This window comes from Malaclemys terrapin, chromosome 23, assembly GCF_027887155.1.
Source record: "Malaclemys terrapin pileata isolate rMalTer1 chromosome 23, rMalTer1.hap1, whole genome shotgun sequence".
NCBI lineage: Eukaryota > Metazoa > Chordata > Testudines > Emydidae > Malaclemys > Malaclemys terrapin.
The window spans coordinates 3,533,110-3,553,551 of record NC_071527.1 but is presented as its reverse complement, the minus strand read 5'-3'; the positions used below and the strand labels follow the sequence as shown (position 1 = coordinate 3,553,551).

Sequence of the window (20,442 nt, the reverse complement as noted above, 5' to 3'; positions counted from 1 at the left end):
CCAGGGGGCGCTCCCCTAGGGTTGGGGGACAGGGGAAGGGCCCTGTCTGGTCTCTGGTCCCCAGGCTGATCACACTCTGCCAGGGGATCAGGGCACATGAGGGGCGGGGAGAGGGGATGGGCACTGGGGAAGGGAGTTGTGGGATAAACAGATGACAGGAAGGACGTGGAGGGGGCAGGTAGGTGCCATTTCCCCCCCCCCCCCCCCACACACACACACAATAGGGGGCTCGGATGGGATCAGATGAGCCCTCCCCCCATTTCCCCCCAAATTCCCATCCCCCCATTGAAGCACTTTCCAGTGAGTGCCCAGATACCAGGGGGATGGGCATGGCATGAGAGCCAGGAGGGCAGCCTGGCTCCTCCCTCAGACTGCCCTGCTACCACCCACTTCCCCTTCCCCGTCCTGGCCGCGTCGGCCCTGCCCGGCCTCCCGGGGGCAGGATCCCTGGGACCAGCCCCCTCCCAGCTCTGCTGCAGAGCCCAGCGCCCGGGACCATGGCCCCATCCTGCACCAGGAACAGCTGGGAACCCTGGGAAATACCCGAGCCCCCGCAGCACGGACCCGGCACGTGATCTCAGAGCAGGGCACGGGGTGGAAACAGCCCTAATGAGCACTGCCAGCCTCCCCAGCCCATGCTCGGGTACCCCAGGGAGCCTGGGGCACAGAGACGTGGGGAGGTGCCACCCTGCCCCCGGGACCCCATCACAAAGGGGGTTTCCGTGCTGTGCCAGGCGCTGCACGGACACAGAGGGCACGACGGACCCTGCCTCACCAAAACAGAACGACCACCCTCCCGACACAGGTGGGGAAACTGAGGCACATGGGGTGCCCAAAGTGGCAGAGTCAGGAATAGAACCCAGGTCCCCCAATGCAAACCCCTGATGGCCTCAGCACAGTGGCAGGGGCGGGCAACGGGGCACCCCTCTGCCGTGGCAGCTGCCGCCCTGAGGCGTGGGGTCCGTCCGTGTGACAGCGAGCTCGGGTACACGCGCATGAGCTGCCGTCACACCCCGGGTCACTGCAGTCTCGGCACCCCCTTGGCCTCCTCTGGACCCTCACCCTCCCGCTGCTGCTGCTCCCCACGGCTCACACCACAACCAAGAGGGCGAGGAATGCCGAGCTGGTGGGGGAGGCACCGCCCCGAATTGCTGGCGCTCCCTGCAACGATTTCATTTCTATTATTGTAGGGTCTCTCACTAACACTGGGGCTGTGTGCACACTGGTTTTTTATTGTAGGGTCTCTCACTAACGCTGGGGCTGTGTGCACGCTGGTTTGTTATTGTAGGGTCTCTCACTAACGCTGGGGCTGTGTGCACACTGGTTTGTTATTGTAGGGTCTCTCACTAACGCTGGGGCTGTGTGCACACTGGTTTGTTATTGTAGGGTCTCTCACTAACGCTGGGGATATGTGCACACTGGTTTGTTATTGTAGGGTCTCTCACTAACGCTGGGGATGTGTGCACATTATTACCCAGCAGCTGGTACCAGCGGCCCACATTAAACTGGCAGCAGGGTTGGTGCCCATTGCACTGGTGAGATACAGGCGTTGCACTGGTGAGATACGGGCATTGCACCATATAATACACCTCTACACTGATATAACACGAATTCGGATATAACGCGGTAAAGCAGCGCTCCGGGGGGGGGGGGGGGGGGGGGCTGCGCACTCCGGCAGATCAAAGCAAGTTCGATATAACGCGGTAAGATGTTTTGGCTCCCGAGGACAGCGTTCTATCGGGGTAGAGGTGTAATACTTTCAGCCAGTTAATTAGCCTCTGGCTCAGCCGGCGTCACCCAGCACGGCCTGGGAACAGCCATTGTTGCAACTCCTGTTCTAACGTGCACCAGCGTCGAGGTCAATCCGAGCACTTTCAGCACAGCCCCAGGTCCCCCCCATGCTGGGCCGGGCCAGGGGGCCTTGCAGAGCGCCGCGTTCAAAGCCTGCTCTTCCCCTCCCCTGGTGCAGGGAGGGCTGGGGGAGGCAGCTGCTCCTAGGAGGGGGTGCACTCCTTTCCTTCCAGCCTCTTCTCCAGCCCCCCCTCCCTCCTCTGGGTCCCGCCCCCAAACAGCACTTTTTGAAAGCAGATAGGGGAGTTTCCATGGCGACACTGAGTGATGGGCATAGGGCATTCCTGAGGGGGGGGGGGCTGCAGACAAGCTGAGATCCCAGCTGGGCTGGAGGCATTGCTGGGGGCGAGGGGGGGTGTGCAGCTACCCAGGCCTGGGTGTGTCCGCGGGCGCTGCCGGGGCAGTGGGGGCCTGGAGGTCACCGATGCACCAGGGCCCTGCTCAGGGCACAGCTGCCGCCTTCAACCCTCCCCTGAATCCCCGTTAGCGGCGCCGGCTCCCACCAGGCATGAATAACTGAGCGCCAGCAGGGGGCAGTTTGCATGGCGGGTGTGTCATGGCCCGGTACAGGACGGCATTCGAGTCGCTGGCCGCCAACGAGGCTGGATTGCTTGGCCTCAGCGTTGGGGATTGCGCCGCCTTCGCGTTGCACGGCGCGGTGTCGTCCGACAGCAGAACGCACGGCCTGGCCTGGCTCCATTGCATTGCCCTGCCCTGCCCGCCGGGGTTCGCACGGCCTCAGACGCTGGGTCTCCACTGCATGGCACGGCCGTGTGTGGCACCTCTGCAACCGGGCACACGCCCCACCACGATTCAACAGGCCTTGCTACTCGCGATCCTTGAGCCACGTTGTCAGGAGTGAGGGGCACCGGCAGAGCTGGGGGTGGGGAGCCCAGGGCCGGGCTAGCAGGGGGCTGCGGGTCGGGAGTGAGGGGCACCGGCAGAGCTGGGGGTGGGGAGCCCAGGGCCGGGCTAGCAGGGGGCTGTGGGTCGGGAGTGAGGGGCACCGGCAGAGCTGGGGGTGGGGAGCCCAGGGCCGGGCTAGCAGGCTGAGTTTCGGAGGGAATTAGTAGGAGCCTGCCCAGACCCCTTCAGCGGGCGCGGGCCCGTGGACCCCGTGCGACCAGCCGTGCCCTCCAAGCCCGGCACCAGAGGACCCTCCGAGTCGCTGCGCTGGGGGCTTCTCTCTCCCCCCGCCCCCGATGCACCAGGGAAGAGCTGGAGCCCCTGGGTGGGGCTGGGCAGCGGGGAGCAATTTTGGGGCCTGTTGCTCAGCCCCTCGTCCATTGGCTTTGGCGGCTCATTGTCCAACTAAACCGGCTCCGCCCTGCCCAGCCCCCCCCCGAGCAGCACGGGGCCGCGGGGCACAGACCAGCTGTGCGGATGGGAGGAGGCACCCGGAGCGAGGCAGAAACACCGGGGCGGGGGGGGGGGGGGGGCCAAGACCCTGCTTCACACCATCTTCATCCTCAGCTGCCTCTCATAAGGATGTGCACAGCCTCCCACCCAGCAAGGGCATGCACACCACACAGACTGTACACACAACACACGTGGTCACATGCACACCACACCGACTGTACACACAACACACGTGATCACATGCATTCCACATGGACTGTACACACAACACACGTGGTCACATGCACATCACGCAGACTGTACACACAACACACGTGATCACATGCATTCCACATGGACTGTACACACAACACACGTGGTCACATGCACATCACGCAAACTGTACACACAACACACGTGATCACATGCATTCCACATGGACTGTACACACAACACACGTGGTCACATGCACATCACGCAGACTGTACACACAACACACGTGATCACATGCATTCCACATGGACTGTACACACAACACACGTGGTCACATGCACATCACGCAGACTGTACACACAACACACGTGGTCACATGCACATCACGCAGACTGTACACACAACACACGTGATCACATGCATTCCACATGGACTGTACACACAACACACGTGGTCACATGCATTCCGCATGGACTGTACACACAACACATGTGGCCACATGCATGTCACAGACTGTACACACAACACACATGGTCACATGCATTCCACATGGACAGTACACACAACACCCAAAGCCACATGCATGTCACACAGACTGTATACACAACACATGTGGTCACATGCATGTCACACAGACTGTACAGAACGCACACACGCAGAGCACACACACACACACATGCTGCTGCATGCACAGCATACGTGTGCACGGCACATACACTGCATGCACATTCGCAGCCCGCAGATGGCCACTCCACATCCACAGCTCACCCCGCTCCACACCGAGCAGCGTCCATGGCACGCCCGGCCACCCACACACATGCCAGTACGGCACCGTCCTGCTGAACAGAACAGAGAGAAATTGGGCCACTCTGCCGTCCCCTCCCGCAGCCAGTTTCCAGGCGCCCCCATGTGCCCGGGCTGGAGCAGGGGCTGGGGACATGTTCTCCCCGCCTGGGCCTAACCCCGCGCTTCCCCCAGCAGAGCGGGGGGACCCCAGCTCCAGGACATGCCGGGGAGCGCCCCCTGGCTTCCCAAGGCTGCTCACCCCCGGTGGCTGTCAGCGGGGGGCCCAGCATGTGGCTTGGGGGATCCCCCCACCCCCAGCAGGAAGAGTTTGGGGCGGGAGGGGCAGCAGAAGAGGCGAGCTACCGTCCCGGCAGCCAATGGGAACGACAAGCCAGCTCCCTCATGCGCAGCCCCCCCCCTTCCCGGCCCAGCCAGCCCCGGCCCACCCAAGTAGCAGCCTATGGGCATAAATTTGAGAGCCAAGCGCAGGCTGGATTGAAGGGACCTTCCCTGCCAAGAAACTCAAACTGACACACATTCCTCCTGTGCCTGCCAAGAACCCGGGCTGCGGCCAGAGGCTGCAGCGCCCGGTGGGAAGCCTTGGCCTTCGCCGCCCAAACGCCGCTCGCTGGGCACGGGGGGCAGGGGCGCTGGCCTCCTGCAACCCCCCGGAAAGCGGCCCCCTGGCTCGGGTTTCCGGAGGACCCTGGAGAGAGAGAGAGAGAGAGAGATGTATGGAGATAGATGGGGGCTGTATGCAGATAGATAGATAGATAGATAGATAGATAGATAGATAGATGAGGTGTGTGGGGATAGATAGATAGATAGATAGATAGATAGATAGATAGAAGGGGTGGATGGGGATAGATAGATAGATAGATAGATAGATAGATAGATAGAGGAGGTGGATGAGGATAGATAGATAGATAGATAGATAGATAGATAGATAGATAGATAGATAGATAGATAGAAGGGGTGGATGAGGATAGATAGATAGATAGATAGATAGATAGATAGATAGATAGATAGATAGATAGATAGATAGGGTGTGTGGAGATAGATAGATAGATAGATAGATAGATAGATAGATAGATAGATAGATAGAAGGGGTGGATGGGGATAGATAGATAGATAGATAGATAGATAGATAGATAGATAGATAGAAGGGGTGGATGAGGATAGATAGATAGATAGATAGATAGATAGATAGATAGATAGATAGAAGGGGTGGATGAGGATAGATAGATAGATAGATAGATAGATAGATAGATGCCCCAGGCTGGCCATGGTCTCTGTTTCCATCCCGCTGCCCCTTCCATATCTGGGGGGCGTCCCTCCTGCTCCCCCAGAACAAACCCTGAACGGAAGGTGACGCTTCTCCCCACTCTACGGACAACAGCTTCTGGGCCAGACGCTTAGAAGCCCCAGGAAAAGTCTCAGGGCCTGGGACTCCCCCCACCCCCGCCCCCTGTGCCCCTGTTCGAACTGGAAGGACGCACTGAGCCGTCACATCAGCCTCCCGCCTGCCCGGCCTGGGACCCCTGTCAATGGGGCAGGAGGGGGCAGGGAATGGGACTGGGGCTTTCAGCACTGGGGGTGGGGGGGGGGCGGCTCTATTCCAGCCCCAGGGCCTGGCGGGGTGGGCGGGGGAGGGAATGGGAGACGGGGCCCCTCCCTGCTCACTTGTAGGTTGGGAACCAGGGAGCCTGAAGGGAACTCCTGGGGCCGCCCCCGCTGGGCCGCTGAGTAAACGGGGCGGCTACAGAGTCCGGGAACAGTGCAGGTTACAAAACGTGCACATGACCCCCACCCCGACCCACAGGCCCTGCTAGCCCAGCCCTGGGCTCCCTCCACCCCCTAGCCCTGCCCCCCCAGCCCTGCCGGTGCCCCTCACTCCCGACCCGCAGCCCCTGCCAGCCCAGCCCTGGGCCCCCTCCACCCCCTAGCCCTGCCCCCCTCAGCCCTGCCAGTGCCCCTCACTCCCAACCCGCAGCCCCTGCTAGCCCAGCCCTGAGCTCCCTCCACCCCCTAGCCCTGCCCCCCTCAGCCCTGCCAGTGCCCCTCACTCCCGACCCGCAGCCCCTGCTAGCCCAGCCCTGCCCCCCCCCCACCTCCCTTCCCTCTGCCTCCCAGGGTGAAGCTTGAGGGCTTCTCCCAGAAGCGTTTTTCCAGCTGGCGCGGCCCAGCCCCCGCAGAGTTAACGGCCCCCCAGCCCCACTGCGGGGGAACCTGACGTCAGGGCTGGATTAGGCCGAGATCCCAGGCCCGATAAAGAGGCAGCTCGTCTTGTGAGGCAAAATCCATCACCCAGCCCAGGGCCCAGGCCGCTGCGCCGTGAACTCCGGAGTGGGGCAGAGCTGCTCCCCGGTGCCCCCCCCCCCCGAGCTGAGCCGCTCCCCAGTGCCCTCCCGGGGCAGATCCGCTCCCCGGTGCCCTCCCCCCAGGCTGAGCCGCTCCCCAGTGACCCCCCCCGGCAGGAGCAGCCCAGGGGTGGGGCCCATGCAGAAGGGGCGGGGGGTGGATGGGGACAGACAGACAGACAAGGGGTAAGTCTCATGCTGAGCCAGGGTGTACAGTGATCTGGGGGGGCTGAGTGTTGGGGTGACAGGTCTGGGGGGTCTGGGCATTGAGGTGAAGAGGTTGTGGGGCTGGGTGTTGGAGTGAGGGGTCAGGGGGCTGGATGTCGGGATGAAGGGGCTGGGGGGCTGGGCGTTGAGGTGAGGGGTCGGGGGGCTGGGTGTTGGGGTGAAGAGGTCGGGGGTCTGGGCATTGGGGTGAAGGGGCTGGGGGTCTGGGTGTTGGGGTGAAGAGGTTGTGGGGCTGGATCTTGGGGTGACAGGTCTGGGGGAGCTGGGTGTTGGTGGATAGCCCATGGCGTGCCCCCCACTCCCCGCTGCCCAGACACGGGGGGAGGGGTTCGGGGCCAGCTCTTTGGGGAATTCTGCCAGCCGTTCTGCTGGCCACCCCAGGGCCCAGACGGCTGCTGGCTCGGCAGTCACAGCCCCCCCCACCCCCGCCCCCACTGCGTGACCCCGGGGTCAGCCAAGTGCCCGATTGTTTTAACCCTGTGCGGCCTTAGGAAAACCAGTGCTCCGGCTCCCGCGCGGATCGGCCTTCGCGCCACCCCCCACCCCACCCACGGAGAGCAGGCCCCAGGGCTGCCAGCCCCCCCCGCACAGGGCGTGCCCCATGCACGGCACAGCCCGGCCTGCCAGACGCACCCAGCCAGCCCCTTCCCCAGCCACGCTGGTTGCATAAGGGATGGGAGGATGGGGGCAGCCCCTGGAGAATGACTTAGCCGGGCCCCCCATGGACTTCCCGCACCCAGAAGTCACTGAACAACTGGCCAGGGGCCGGATGGGTGCCAGAGGGGAAAGGCCCCATTTCCCTCCCCTCCCCCCCCCAGTGCCAGCCCGTGTCCCCGCCCTGGGGCCGGATGGGCGGCAGACCCCCCCCCCCATGCAGATACAGGCTGCCCCGGCCGGGGTTCGGGTCACGGAGAAAAGCGAAATCACCAGTGAGCCGGGCCCGGGGGACACTACGGTCGAAAGCCCCCGAAGTTCCCCGGGAAGGGCCAGGCCGGCCCCTGCTCTCCCTGCCCCAAACAGGGCCTTGTGCCTCCGTCCCAGCCCCCCACCGCGCCTGACCCCTCGCTGGGCCGCCCGCCTCATTCAATCCACGCTGCTAATCTGCCCGGGCCAGACAGCTGCCTCAAAGCCCATTGCTTCAGGTTCAGGGGCTCTGAAAGGAGCTTGATCCCCGCGCCGGGGGAGGGCCGGGGCCCCGGTTCCAAGGTGGTCCACTGGCCCGGGGGCTGGGGGAGCCGAGGACGGGGCTGGGGTCGGGTCAGTGTCTGAAGGCACCTTCCCCTCCAGCAAAGCCCCTGGGGCTCCCCACTGCGTTCATAGAAAACGCCCCCCATTAACCACCTCCGTGCTGACCTGCAGCGCTGTCGGGGGCCACCAGTGCCCCACATGCTGGCCGGGACAGGGCTGCCCACAAGTCTGTCCCAGCCCCAGCGGCGGAGCCCGGCTGTTTTAATGGGGAGACTCAGGCCTCTGCCCCAGACGCCCCGGTTCAGTCCCCGGGCAGCCGCCATGCACCCCGCTGTCCTAGCGACGCCCTGCTCTGGGGGACCCGCTGCTCTGAGGGGGCTTTTCCGCCGGCCCCTTGCCCTTCACCCCTCCATTATCCTCCTGGGCAAGCCGGGAAACCCACGTGGGAACGGCCAGCTGAGCTCCTGGCAGTGCCCAGTGAGGGGGCCTGTGTGGGCTGGTACCGAACGGGGGGCAGCACCCCTCACTCCCCCCAGGCCACCCAACAGCTGGAACATCTGGCTTTGCACCCACATGCAGTGACACATGGGCACGCACCACACCAAGACGTGCGCCCACGGAGATCTACACACACCCAGACCTACACACGCACACACAGACCTACACCACCCAGACCTACACACGCACACACAGACCTACACCACCCAGACCTACACACGCACACACAGACCTACACAGCCCCCCCACAGACCTACACACACACACAGACATACACACGCACACACAGACCTACACAGCCTCCCCCCACAGACCTACACACACCCAGACCTACACAGCCCCCCAAACCCAGACCTACACACACACCCAGACCTACACACGCACACACAGACCTACACCACCCAGACCTACACACGCACACCCAGACCTACACAGCCCCCCACACCCCAGACCTACACACACACAGACCTACACAGCCCCCCAAACCCAGACCTACAAACACACACAGACCTACACATGCACACACAGACATACACCACCAGACCTACAAACGCATACCCAGACCTACACACACACACAGAGACCTACACACGCACACCCAGACCTACACCCCCTACAGACACAGACCTACACAAATACCCAGACCTACACATGCACACCCAGACCTACACCACCCAGACCTACACACGCACACCCAGACCTACACACACCCAGACCTACACACGCACACCCAGACCTACACCACCCAGACCTACACACACCCTACACACAGCCCCCCAAACCCAGACCTACACACACACCCAGACCTACACACACCCAGACCTACAAATGCACACACAGACACACAGACCTACACACGCACACCCAGACCTATACCCCCCCACAGACACAGACCTACACAAACACCCAGACGTACACATGCACACCCAGACCTACACACATACACAGACACCCAGACCTACACATGCACACACAGACCTACACACATACACAGACACCCCTACACACACACACACATAACCCTACACACACACACACACAAACAGACCTACAGACACAGAGAGAGAGAGACCTACACTCAGACAGATGCGAGGGGCACCAGCAGAGCTGGGGGAGGGAGCCCAGGGCTGGGGCAGCAGGGGGCTGCGGGTCGGGAGTGAGGGGCACCGGCAGAGCTGTGTGCAGAGGACCCCGGGACAATCACCTGCCCTGTCTGGTCTCTGCTCCTGCCCACCCAGCTGCCCTGCTCAGCCCAGGCGGGCCGGGAGCACTCGCCCTGAGCCACAGGCCGTGTGCGAGTGGCAGGGCCGCCGGCTCTTGCTAGGTGGTCCGGGGGCTGCGGGGAGGGGGCTGCTGCTTGTTTGCTTTGGCCCCCAGCACGGGATTCACGGCAGCCCCGACAAAGCTTGCACGGGGGTGGGGGAGGGGCTGGGGGGACACAACAAAGCTGCTGCTGGGAGGAACTTTTCCACCTCCCGGTGCACAGGGTGGAGATGGCCACGCTGCACATGTGGGGCTAAGTATCCGCCGGGCTGGGAGTTGCCCGCCAGGAGCCCCTGCTGGCCCAGGCCACTGGGGCGGGACCTAGCTCAGAGTAGCCCCTCCCCTTGCCCCAGACCCTCACGGGCGAGGGGCCTGACTCGCAACAGGCCGGCGAGCCAGGAAGTCCCACCTTGCTGAAGGCGGGACATCCAGGTAAGGTCACATAGCAGCCAATCAGCTTCACCGGGGCAGCGACAACACCTCAGGTCTCTTGGGATGATGGCCAAGGGAAGGGTGTCTCCCATAGGGTTACCATAAGTCCGGATTTTCCCGGACATGTCCGGCTTTTGGGGGCTCAAATCCCCGTCCGGGGGGAAATCCCCAAAAGCCGGGCATGTCCGGGAAAATCGGGAGGGCTGGGTGGTGCTGGGCCGGCGGTGCGGGGCCGGTGGCATGGTGCCGGGCCGGGAACTAGGGGCGCAGTGCCGGGCGCGGGGCCGGACGGGGAGCCGGGAGCGCGGTGCCGGGCCGGGGTCCGGGCTGGGAGCCGGTCAGCCGGGCCGGCGGGGAGCCGGGCCGGCGGGGAGCCGGGGAGCCGGGCCGGCGGGGAGCCGGGTCGGCGGGCCCGCGGGGAGCCGGGCCGGCGGGGAGCCGGTCAGCCGGGCCGGCGGGCCCGCGGGGAGCCCGGGGGTGCGCCGGGCCGCCGGGGGCCGGCAGTGCTGGGTGGGCCGGGGGTGGTCGGCTGGGGCCGGCACCCCAGGGCCCGAGCCGACCCAGGCTGGAGCCGCCGGGGGGCCAGCCTGGGCCGCGCCTCCTCCCCCCCACACCCCCCTTACCTGCTTCAGGCTTCCCGCGAATCAAATGTTCGCGGGAAGCAGGGGAGGGGGCGGAGACTTTGGGGAGGAGGCGGGGTTGGGGCGGGGGTATGGGCGGGGCTGGGGCGGGGCCGTGGGCCGTGGAGTGTCCTCCATTTGGAGGCACAGAATATGGTAACCCTAGTCTCCCACCACAGCGAAGACAAGGGTGTGGGGATCAAACCCCGAAATCTCAGCTCCCCCTATGACGGAGCACCATAAATATCCCAGTTTCTCTATGGTCAGCAGGTCCTCCGCCCCTCTCCGCTAACGAGCACCGATCTCGGGAGCTCCAGACCACATCCTCCTCGGAGCCAAAGAATGGGGAGAGACTCTTGGTGTTTGTGGTTTGTTGGACCGGTCCAAATCACCCTTCTTATTGTCCGCATCTAATATACTACTTCCCTGGTGAGCTTGTGGGACTCATTGCCACAAGAGCGGGATGCAACCGAGGATGGGGAAGGACAGTGTGATGCTGGGAAGGGTGAGAGCTTGCGGGAGGGATCAAACCCCTCCTGCTTTGGGGCAGGAAGCCCCCCCTATTGGCAGTTCACCCCACAAGCGCCTCCTGCAGGAAGCCACTGGAGGAGACAAGAAACTGGTCTTGAGGCCCTGGGTCTGAGCCAGGAAACACTCTGCCTGGCCATTCCTATGTCCCTAGACACCAGCCTCCCGGCCATGCCCCAAGCCCGGGTGCCACTAGATCAGTACCAGGGAGCCCGCAGAACCACGCAGACCGGCATCGCCAGCTCGGCTCCAGAACGCCCGGCGCCGGGGGATCACTGCGGGTTGCTCAGTGCAGACCTGGCCTGAGTGTTGAGATCCGGGGAGGAGGGAGCCCCTCACCTCTGCCAGGGAGCCAGCGCTGCAGCCTCCTGGCATTGGGGAAACTGAGGCAAAGCGCAGGCAACTGACTTCAGATTCACAGACACGCCACATATCCGACTCAGCAAGAGAACCCAGGAGTCCCGGCTGCCCCAACAGGAGGGGGCTGGGCAGAGACGCCCATAAAGCCAACTTGGAGGGGACATTCCCCCTCCTTCCTGGCTGATTCGGGAGGAGGCCCCAGAGTGAGAACAGGGCTGGAGAGAGGCCCTGGAGGGGCTGGTGGGGAGCCCCTGGGAATTAAGGACAGTCGTTCCCATGCAGCTGCCTGGGAGCCCACGGCACAATGGGGCTGGGCCCCTTTGAATGTAAAAGGTCACCCAGCTGCCACCAGGTGTGGGGTGTTCCCCGCCCCCGCCCACCCTCCCAGCGGGCATCGAGTTACCGGGCTCGGCTCCAGCTCCCAGCCTCTCCCTTCGCGCCCCATGGCCCCGACATGTTACAAGGTGTCCGCGATGAATCACTGCCCGGGACGGAGACTTCTCTGCAGCGGGCAACCTCGCCCGACTCAGCGTGCCACACTGCCAGCGGGCCAGGAACCCACCTCTGCCAGTGCCCCTCACTCCCGACTCACAGCCCCTGCCAGCCCAGCCCTGCCGGTGCCCCTCACTCCCAACCCACAGCCCCTGCCAGCCCAGTCCTGCCAGTGCCCCTCACTCCCGACCCACAGCCCCTGCCAGCCCAGTCCTGCCGGTGCCCCTCACTCCCGACCCACAGCCCCTGCTAGCCCAGCCCTGCCAGTGCCCCTCACTCCCGACCCGCTGCTCCTGCCAACTCAGCCCTGGGCTCCCCACCTCCAGCTCTGCCGGTGCCCTTCACTCCCGACCTGAATCTAACTGTCCCAAGCATGGGGTGGAAATACCCCGCCCGGCTGAGCCACGGGCAGGCATGGGCCGTTCACAGGCTGTGACCCAGCCGCCGCCCTGCGTGCGTGTCGGAGACGACGGGAAGGGCCGTGATCGGAGGTGGCCTCCCCCACAGCTCCGGAGCTGCAGACACCGCACGGCCGGGGGTCCCGGGCCCAGCTGCCCCCTGCTCGCCAACGGGAGCCAGCGCTGGGCCGGGGCTGAGCCGCACGGAGCCAGACGCACAAATAAACAAGCAGAAAACGCAGACAGACGGCGGGTGGGGATGGGGGCGGGAGTGGAGCTGCGGGGCCCCGGCCTGAAGCCCTTGTCGGGCAAGGTCCTTGCGCCTCTGTGGGTGCGCCGGGCACCCAGGGCGCAGCACCCAGATCACCTGTATCAGACGGGGCCGGGCCCCCTGCCCTGTGCCCAGCCTGGGACCCACCCCAGCTCCCGCCCCGGCTCCCACTTCTTTGGCAGCCAAAGACCTGCAGGGACGAACCGGCTCCGTGTCATGACCCCAGAGGGGCGAAGGGACTTGTCTAAATTCACACCCAGAGTCAGCGGTGAAGGCGTGAGCAGAACCCAGGTGTCCTGGCTCCCCACCCGCTCTAACTCACCAGATGACCTTTCCACCCCCAGCTGTTACTGCAATGTCGGAATAACTACAGGTTTCTCAGTCCAAACGATGAGATTATTTTAAATTGACATTTTACCTTAAAAACCCCCAGCCACCCCCACCCAAGCCCCGCCCAGCTGTCCTGCCCAGACTGCCAAGAACCCCGACCCCCCGGGACAGCCGTGACCCACGCACAAAGCAACAATCACCCCGTCCCTGCACGTAGCTGGGCCAGGCCCCACCGGCTCCTGGACGCCATTGGGCCCGGATTCTCCAAAGGGCGCAGTGCAGACATGTCACCCAGGGAATGGCCGAGCAGGGGGCCCACCTCTGGAGCCGAGCCCGGTGGCAGCTCCGCCCAGGGAGCCGGGCCAGGGGCTGGGTGCGTTCCTGCCCGGACAGGAACTCGCACTGGGTTAGTTAAATGGGAGCAAACCCATTCCTCAGCGACTTCAGCTCGGAGGGTCTGAACTGGTTTAACGAGGGTCTTGTCTACATGGTTTAATTTCAAGCCGTTTCAGAGTCGCCGCCCTGCTTTGGGTTTCAGGGAAGCAGCGCGCATGCCGGGGCTGCGCCGGAGTAACTGGATCCATCTGCGTTCACCTCTTAGGGGGTCCCAGCCCGGCTTCCCCCTGGAGATGAGGCCTCCCGAGGTTTGGGGAAACAGGGGCAAACAGAGGGGTCAGCCAGCATCAGCGGGTACAGGCTGAAATCAGAGCGTCCACACTGCACCCCTGCGTTAGCTGCTGCACCCGAGCCCATCAGCTGCCTGGTGTTACGTCCCCCGGACCCTTCTCCCTGGGGACACGCCGACCCACGTGGGAGCCGGCTCCCCGCCACTGAAGGTTTGCTGCCCGCCCGCCCAGCGTCAGCGGGGCCTGCCCGGGGCCTGGCAGATCGGTGTCTGCGCTGGCAAGGCCATGCGCGCCCCTGCCCTGTGTCCAGGCTCAGCAGAGAGGCCAAGGGCGGAATGGGCCATGGTGTGTGAGCTCCCAGCAGGGTGGAGACGCTCGGGCAGCGTTGGTAAGTAGTGATCTCAGGCAGGGTCCGGGCAGCGCCCGACGCGACGGGGCCCTGATCTCGGGCAGGGTCTGTGCCGTGCCCGGCGCGACGGGGCCCTGATCTCAGGCAGGGTCTGGACAGCGCCCGGCGGGGCCCTGATCTCGGGCAGGGTCCGTGCAGTGCCCAGCGGGACCCTGATCTCGGGCAGGGTCTGGGTAGCACCTGGTGGGCTCTGATCCCGGGCAGAGTCTGGGCAGTGCCCAGCCCGGCGGGGCCCTGATCTCGGGCAGGGTCCGTGCAGCGCCCGGCGGGACCCTGATCTCAGGCAGGGTCTGTGCAGCGCCCGGCGGGGCCCTGATCTCAGGCAAGATCTGGGCAGCGCCCGGCGGGGCCCTGATCTTGGGCAGGGTCTGGGCAGCGCCCGGCGGGGCCCTGATTTCGGGCAGGGTCTGGGCAGCGCCCGGCGGGGCCCTGATCTCGGGCAGGGTCTGGGCAGCGCCCGGCGGGGCCCTGATTTCGGGCCAGGTCTGGGCAGTGCCCGGCGGGGCCCTGATCTCGGGCCGGGGCAGCGCCCAGCGGGGCCCTGATCTCGGGTAGGGTCTGGGCAGTGCCCGGCGGGGCCCTGATCTCGGGCCGGGGCAGCGCCCGGCGGGGCCCTGATCTCAGGCAAGGTCTGGGCAGCGCCCGGCGGGGCCCTGATCTTGGGCAGGGTCTGGGCAGCGCCCGGCGGGGCCCTGATCTCGGGCAGGGTCTGGGCAGCGCCCGGCGGGGCCCTGATCTCGGGCAGGGTCTGGGCAGCGCCCGGCGGGGCCCTGATCTTGGGTAGGGTCTGGGCAGCGCCCGGCGGGGCCCTGATCTCGGGCCGGGTCTGGGCAGTGCCCGGCGGGGCCCTGATCTCGGGCCGGGGCAGCGCCCGGCGGGGCCCTGATCTCGGGTAGGATCTGGGCAGCGCCCGGCTCATCAGGGCCTCGATCACGGGTGGCACCTCCAGGCGTTACCTAACACACTCCTGAGCCACGCCAGAGGGATTCTCCCTTCCCCGCCCAGTCCCGTCACGTCTCTGTGGCAAGCCCAGGAATTGCTGATGCAGCAAAGTGAGACTCAGGGCCTCTGGGCTGGGCAGCAGGATTCCCCGGGTGGGGCAATCGCTGGGCACCTCCCGCCCCCCGGGAATGTTTCCCGGTGGCTTCTGGGAAGCTCGTCTGGAGAGAACGAAATCCTCGGCCTCACCCTGAACGGGCGCTGCCAGCGGAGCCGTGTCCCAGGGGTGCGGCTGGTTCACGCCCGGGCTCCACCTCCCACTGACCAGGGAGGTCAGGCTGGAGACGGGCCTGCAGGGACCCTCGGGCAGGGCATGGGCGTGGGCAGCGGCAGGAGGGGGCCATCGTCTCTCCAGGTGCCACCCGGCTATGGATGGGGTGGGGAGGGGCTGGGCCTTGCCCAGTGGAACCGATGGGGGCTAGATGGCACCTGTGCGGGGCTCCTGGCAGGACACAGGGTGCCACGAACGAGCGGGATGGCGGCCTCCCGGCGCATCGGGGAGTCCCACTGGCGATGGACGGGCTGCCCCAAGGGTGCCCGTTTATCACCGCAGCCCCATTGCCTGATCTGCCCTGGATGTGTGCCCCACTCTGGTGCTGTTCCCCAGGGGCCTCGGCAGTCACCCTGCTCCCTTCTCCTGAACTACAGGCCGGAGAACTGGGGCCTCCCCACCCATCCACAGGGTGCAGCCCTTTGCATTCACTTTCTGTCGGCACCTGTCCCCCCATCAGGTCTGTCCCCGCGTCGCCCACCCACCCAGCCAGCTCCAGGCTCTGCTAGCACAAGGGCGCCAGGATCTCCTTGGGTGATCTCGGTTCCGCCACCAGGCGTGCGTGTGTCTCTCCACATCACAATACAGAACCGCGCGGTGTCACTTCCCTCGCTCGGAGCCCTCCACCGGCCCCTTCCCCCCATCCGGGGTTTTCTGACCCTAACCTGAGCCCCCAGCCAGCTGTAGGAACTGGGTTCTCTGGGCCGCTCAAGACATCAGCACCGCTGGGTGACCCGGGAACGGGACAGACGGATGTGTCAGTCAGTCAATAGCCACCCACCGCCGGGCCTGCTGGGGGTGGGAGCGCTCTAGAGCGTAATCCCAAACAAATCCTCCGCCAAACTCCATGGACTGGCACCCACCGGAGACCTGGCCAGAGGGGGAGGCCGCCCCGCACCCCAGGAATGATTTTGCCAAGTTCACAAAGCAAAACAAATTGCAGCCGTGCGAAAAGCAAAAGCAGTAAAAGCCGGGGGGAAGCGCCTGTTCGGGCTGCGTAATCCCTGCCTGACAAATTGCAATTTGGCAAAGTAATTGGCCGTGGTTTTCCCCCCTCCCCCCACTCCCATCTGATCCAATTCCAGAAGTTGGGAGCCTCCTGGATTGTTTTGCCAAAAGCAACTCGGTAACTTTGCAAAATTAAACTTGGATGAAGGGAAATTTACTGTCAAGTCAGCCGGGTTTTGCTGGCCAGGGGGCACTCAGGAATTCTAGCTACAGTTGTGTGTTCCCCGTAGGCACCGAAGTTTGGTGTCCCGGAATAGCGACTCCCGCATCTTGTGGAATCGAAAAAGGATCAAGTCTTTCTAAAAGTTTGAGTGGTTTTAAAAAAACCCAAATTAAACTCATCCGGCAGGTCCTGAGACAAAGCGTCCCATAAGCAAAACCATCCCCTTGAACCAGAAACCGTTAAACTGGGCAAAATTCCTGCTCCCCCTCAAACCTGTAGTTAATATATCTATTTTTAAAGTTATTTCAAAAAAATGCATCATACCTTTGGGAGCCGGACGGGGATGGTGACTCGCGTGCCAAGGGAAGGATCCTTTTCTTTTCCTTTTTGATGTTTTCTCCCCCAAAATCGCACCCTTTGGTGCCTCGAGGCTGAAATTCCACTTTTCGAGGCACTTCGCTTCTTTCCAGGAGAAAAACGTAACATCCAGAGAAATGATTAAAAACGAAAACCCGAATCAGTGGTGATTAAGATCGTTAGCCTTCCTCTTCACAAAACTTTCCCCATCTTTCTTTTCCCTTGAAATCCACCAAAAGAAAAAGAAATGGTTAACAAAAATGTGATTTTTGTCTGCTCGACGCAGGCCGGGTTATAAATATTCCATTCGCAGACGGCAGCCCGGGACCACCTTGGAGAAGGAAGTCTTGTTTTTCTTTTAAGAAACTTTCCCGATGATTTCTTGAGTCTTTCCACATGGGAGAGCGACTCAGTGTAACGCTGCCGGGCTTTGATGCCGCGCTGGGGCTTTGGGGGAAGTGTCAGGACAGACAAAAAAAAAAAATTCTCTTTCTTTGCCCCTTTCAAGTTGCGGAGCAGTTTTGCGAAGGTTTTTTTTTTTTTTAAGAAAAACTTTTAAGGCTGAATGTGGAGGAGGAGGGCTGAGCTCTGTGTGAGGAACTGAATTCACACAGCATGCTGTCTACAATTTCAGAGACACTTTGAAAACCTGGGATGGATCTGTGCACATACACACACACACACACACACACACGCATGCACACACAGAAGGCAGCAGGCAGCCAAACCCTGCTGCAAACTCACAACTTTCCCCACCCAAGTGCCATCTCGAGGGGGGGGGGGGAGAGGCATTTTCACGCCCTCTGCCTGCCCGCCCGGCCTGAGAAGGCCATTCGCGGTCCTAGGTGCTGCTCTCCGGACCCCTCCGGTTCTGTGGGGCTGTATAGGAATGGAGGAGTTCGTGGGAAGAGGAAAGCGGGAGGGGGCATCAGGGCCACGCAGAAGTTTTGGGGAGACCTGAGGCAAAATCTGAACCTGAGGCCTCCCACCCTTCCAAAAAAATACCCTGGGGAGGAAGAGGCTGGGGCGGGGGCTTGGCCGGACTCCCGGTTTTGGTCGATGCCCCCTGGCGCACAGGGTCACAGCGCCACTCGGGTTTGGGGGGGCGGCCGAGACCCCGTGCAGCAGACTGGCTCAGACTCCACGGGCTTGGGGGCAAACAGGGGGCTCTTCTCCCTGCCGCGGGGGGTGTTGGCAGGTAGAGAGGAGCCGTGAGTTAGAGCCAGTTCTCTGAGGCCTGGGGTGCCCCCCCGAGCATCACGGCAAAGGGTGTCCCCAGCGAGTGGTTCGCACGGTCGGGGTCTGGAGTGAAACATCTCCAGGGGCCGAGGTTTTCCAAAGCCTCAGGTTTGGGGCCCCCGGCTGAGACAGCAGATTTTCCGGGGGGGGGGGCAACGAGAGGGGGCAGCATCAGGGAAACCTCTGCCCACCCCCCACGTCCAGCCCTGCCAATGTGCTGGCCCCCATCTGGGGGGACAGGAAGCGGGGGAGGCACCTTCCCTCACTGGCCTCTCTGCTGGGGCTGCCAGCAAAGGGTCCCCAGGAAATGGTGTCGCATTTGACCTTTAAACTCCCTGTTTCTTTGGGGGTCTCGGAAAGGGGAGGGGACTACGCCTGGGGGCCCCCCCCTTTTGTTGGCTGTCAATCTGGCAGAGATGCGGGTCATTTATGACATGCCCGTGACGCGAGCCAGCTCTGGATTGTGCCCGGCCCCGGCCCGGGGGAGCCACGAATCCTGGACAGGCGAGGCGATGTCATCCCATGGCGCGATGACCTCACAGGGCCCACGATGATGTCGGGCCCCAGGGAAATGATGTCACGCTCGGTGTGGGGGGGTGCCGAGAGCCCACGTGATGATGTCATGCCCTCAAGGTCGCGCTCCAGTGAGCGAGGTCACCTCACGGCGTAGGGTCACGCAGCGCTGTCCTGTCGCCGTGGCATGTCACGCAGTGATGTCACGCCGTTGTCACCTCGTAGTGTGATGTCACGGGGCGATGACGCAATCTACCTGCGCGCTGGGGGTGTAAACGCCGGGCTGGGGTCAGCCAAGGGGCCGGACATGCAAAGCCGGTGACCCCGACCTGCTGCTCCGGGCTTGGCCGCCCCCTCGGGGCTCTGGCGCAGCTGGGCCTGGCCGGCCCCCACTTCCCCATGGGAGCTGGGGGCACATCTCTCCCCCCTCCAAGGCTCCCCCCCACAGTTCTCCCCCCCACAGCTCTCTGCCCCCCCAGCTCACCCCCCCAAGCCTCACCCCCCCACAGCTCTACACCCCCAAGACTTACCCCCGCAGCTCTCCCAAGGCTCACCCCCCATGGTTTCCACGCCCCCATCCCTTCTCATGGTTCACCCCCATCTCCCAGCTCCCCACAACCCCCCTCATACGGTTCCCCTGCCCCCCACCCTCAGGGCCTAGCCAACCTCCCGCAGATAACTCCACTCACTGCAGTGGGGGGGGGTCGCTGGATTCTCCCTGGGATCCGGGGAGGTTCCTGGCCTGGGGGAGACGGGCCAACATGGCTCCTTTAGGGCCTGTGATGGGATCGGGAGCCTGAGCCCTGGAACGGCCTGGAGCGGGGACTGTGGTGGGGTCAGTCAGACTGGGGATAGAACCCAGGAGTCCTGACTCCCAGCCCTGCCCCCGCTCCAACTACTAGACCCCTCCCTCCCCCAGCCAGGGATAGAACCCAGGAGTCCTGACTCCCAGCCCTTCTCGCACTCCAACCACTAGACCCCTCCCCCTGTCCCCCAGCCAGGGATAGAACCCAGGAGTCCTGACTCCCAGCCCTGCCCCCGCTCCAACTACTAGACCCCTCCCCCAGCCAGGGATAGAACCCCGGAGTCCTGACTCCAAGCCCTTCCTGCACTCCAACCACTAGACCCCTCCTCCTATCCCCCAGCCAGGGTTAGAACCCAGGAGTCCTGACTCTCAGCCCTGCCCCCGCGCCTACCACTAACCCCTCCCCCAGCCAGGGATAGAATCCAGGAGTCCTGGTTCCCAACCTGCCCTGCTCTGACCACTAGACCCCACTCCCCTCCCAGAGCTGGAAGACAGGGCCCAAGTTCAGGCTCATGGAGGTTCCGGACACAGGTACCCTCCCAGTTTTGGGGGGGGGGGTAGTTGCAGCAGGTGGGGTGTGTTGGAGACAGGAAGGGGGGTCTACTGGGTTAGAGCAGCGGGGGCTGGGAGCCAGGACTCCTGGGTTCTCTCTCAGCTCTGGGAGGGGCGTGGGTCTAGTGGTCAGAGCAGGGCGGGTTGGGAACCAGGACTCCTGGGTTCTGGAAGGGGCATAGGGACCCCTAGAGCATACGCACACGCAGCCTTCAGTGCTCCCCATATCAGGGATTCCCGGCATGGAGGATTTTAGAGGCTGCCTATCCAACCTCGCTACCCTCCTCCCGCTCCAGTTCCCCACCAGATGCTACTGTACAGCCGGGCCTCTAGTGTCCCCGGAT

At 63.7% G+C, this 20,442-nt stretch overlaps 1 protein-coding gene across 1 annotated transcript in view; it reads right to left on the bottom strand.

Moving 5' to 3' along the window:
• The window catches only part of GLI1 (GLI family zinc finger 1), a 38,635-nt gene extending 20,999 nt beyond the window's left edge, over positions 1 to 17,636 (bottom strand). The window contains exon 1 of the mRNA XM_054012203.1: positions 16,957 to 17,636. The gene's annotated coding sequence lies outside the window, so the exon portion shown is untranslated. The remainder of the gene's footprint in view (positions 1 to 16,956) is intronic.
• Between the last annotated feature and the right edge of the window lie 2,806 nt (positions 17,637 to 20,442).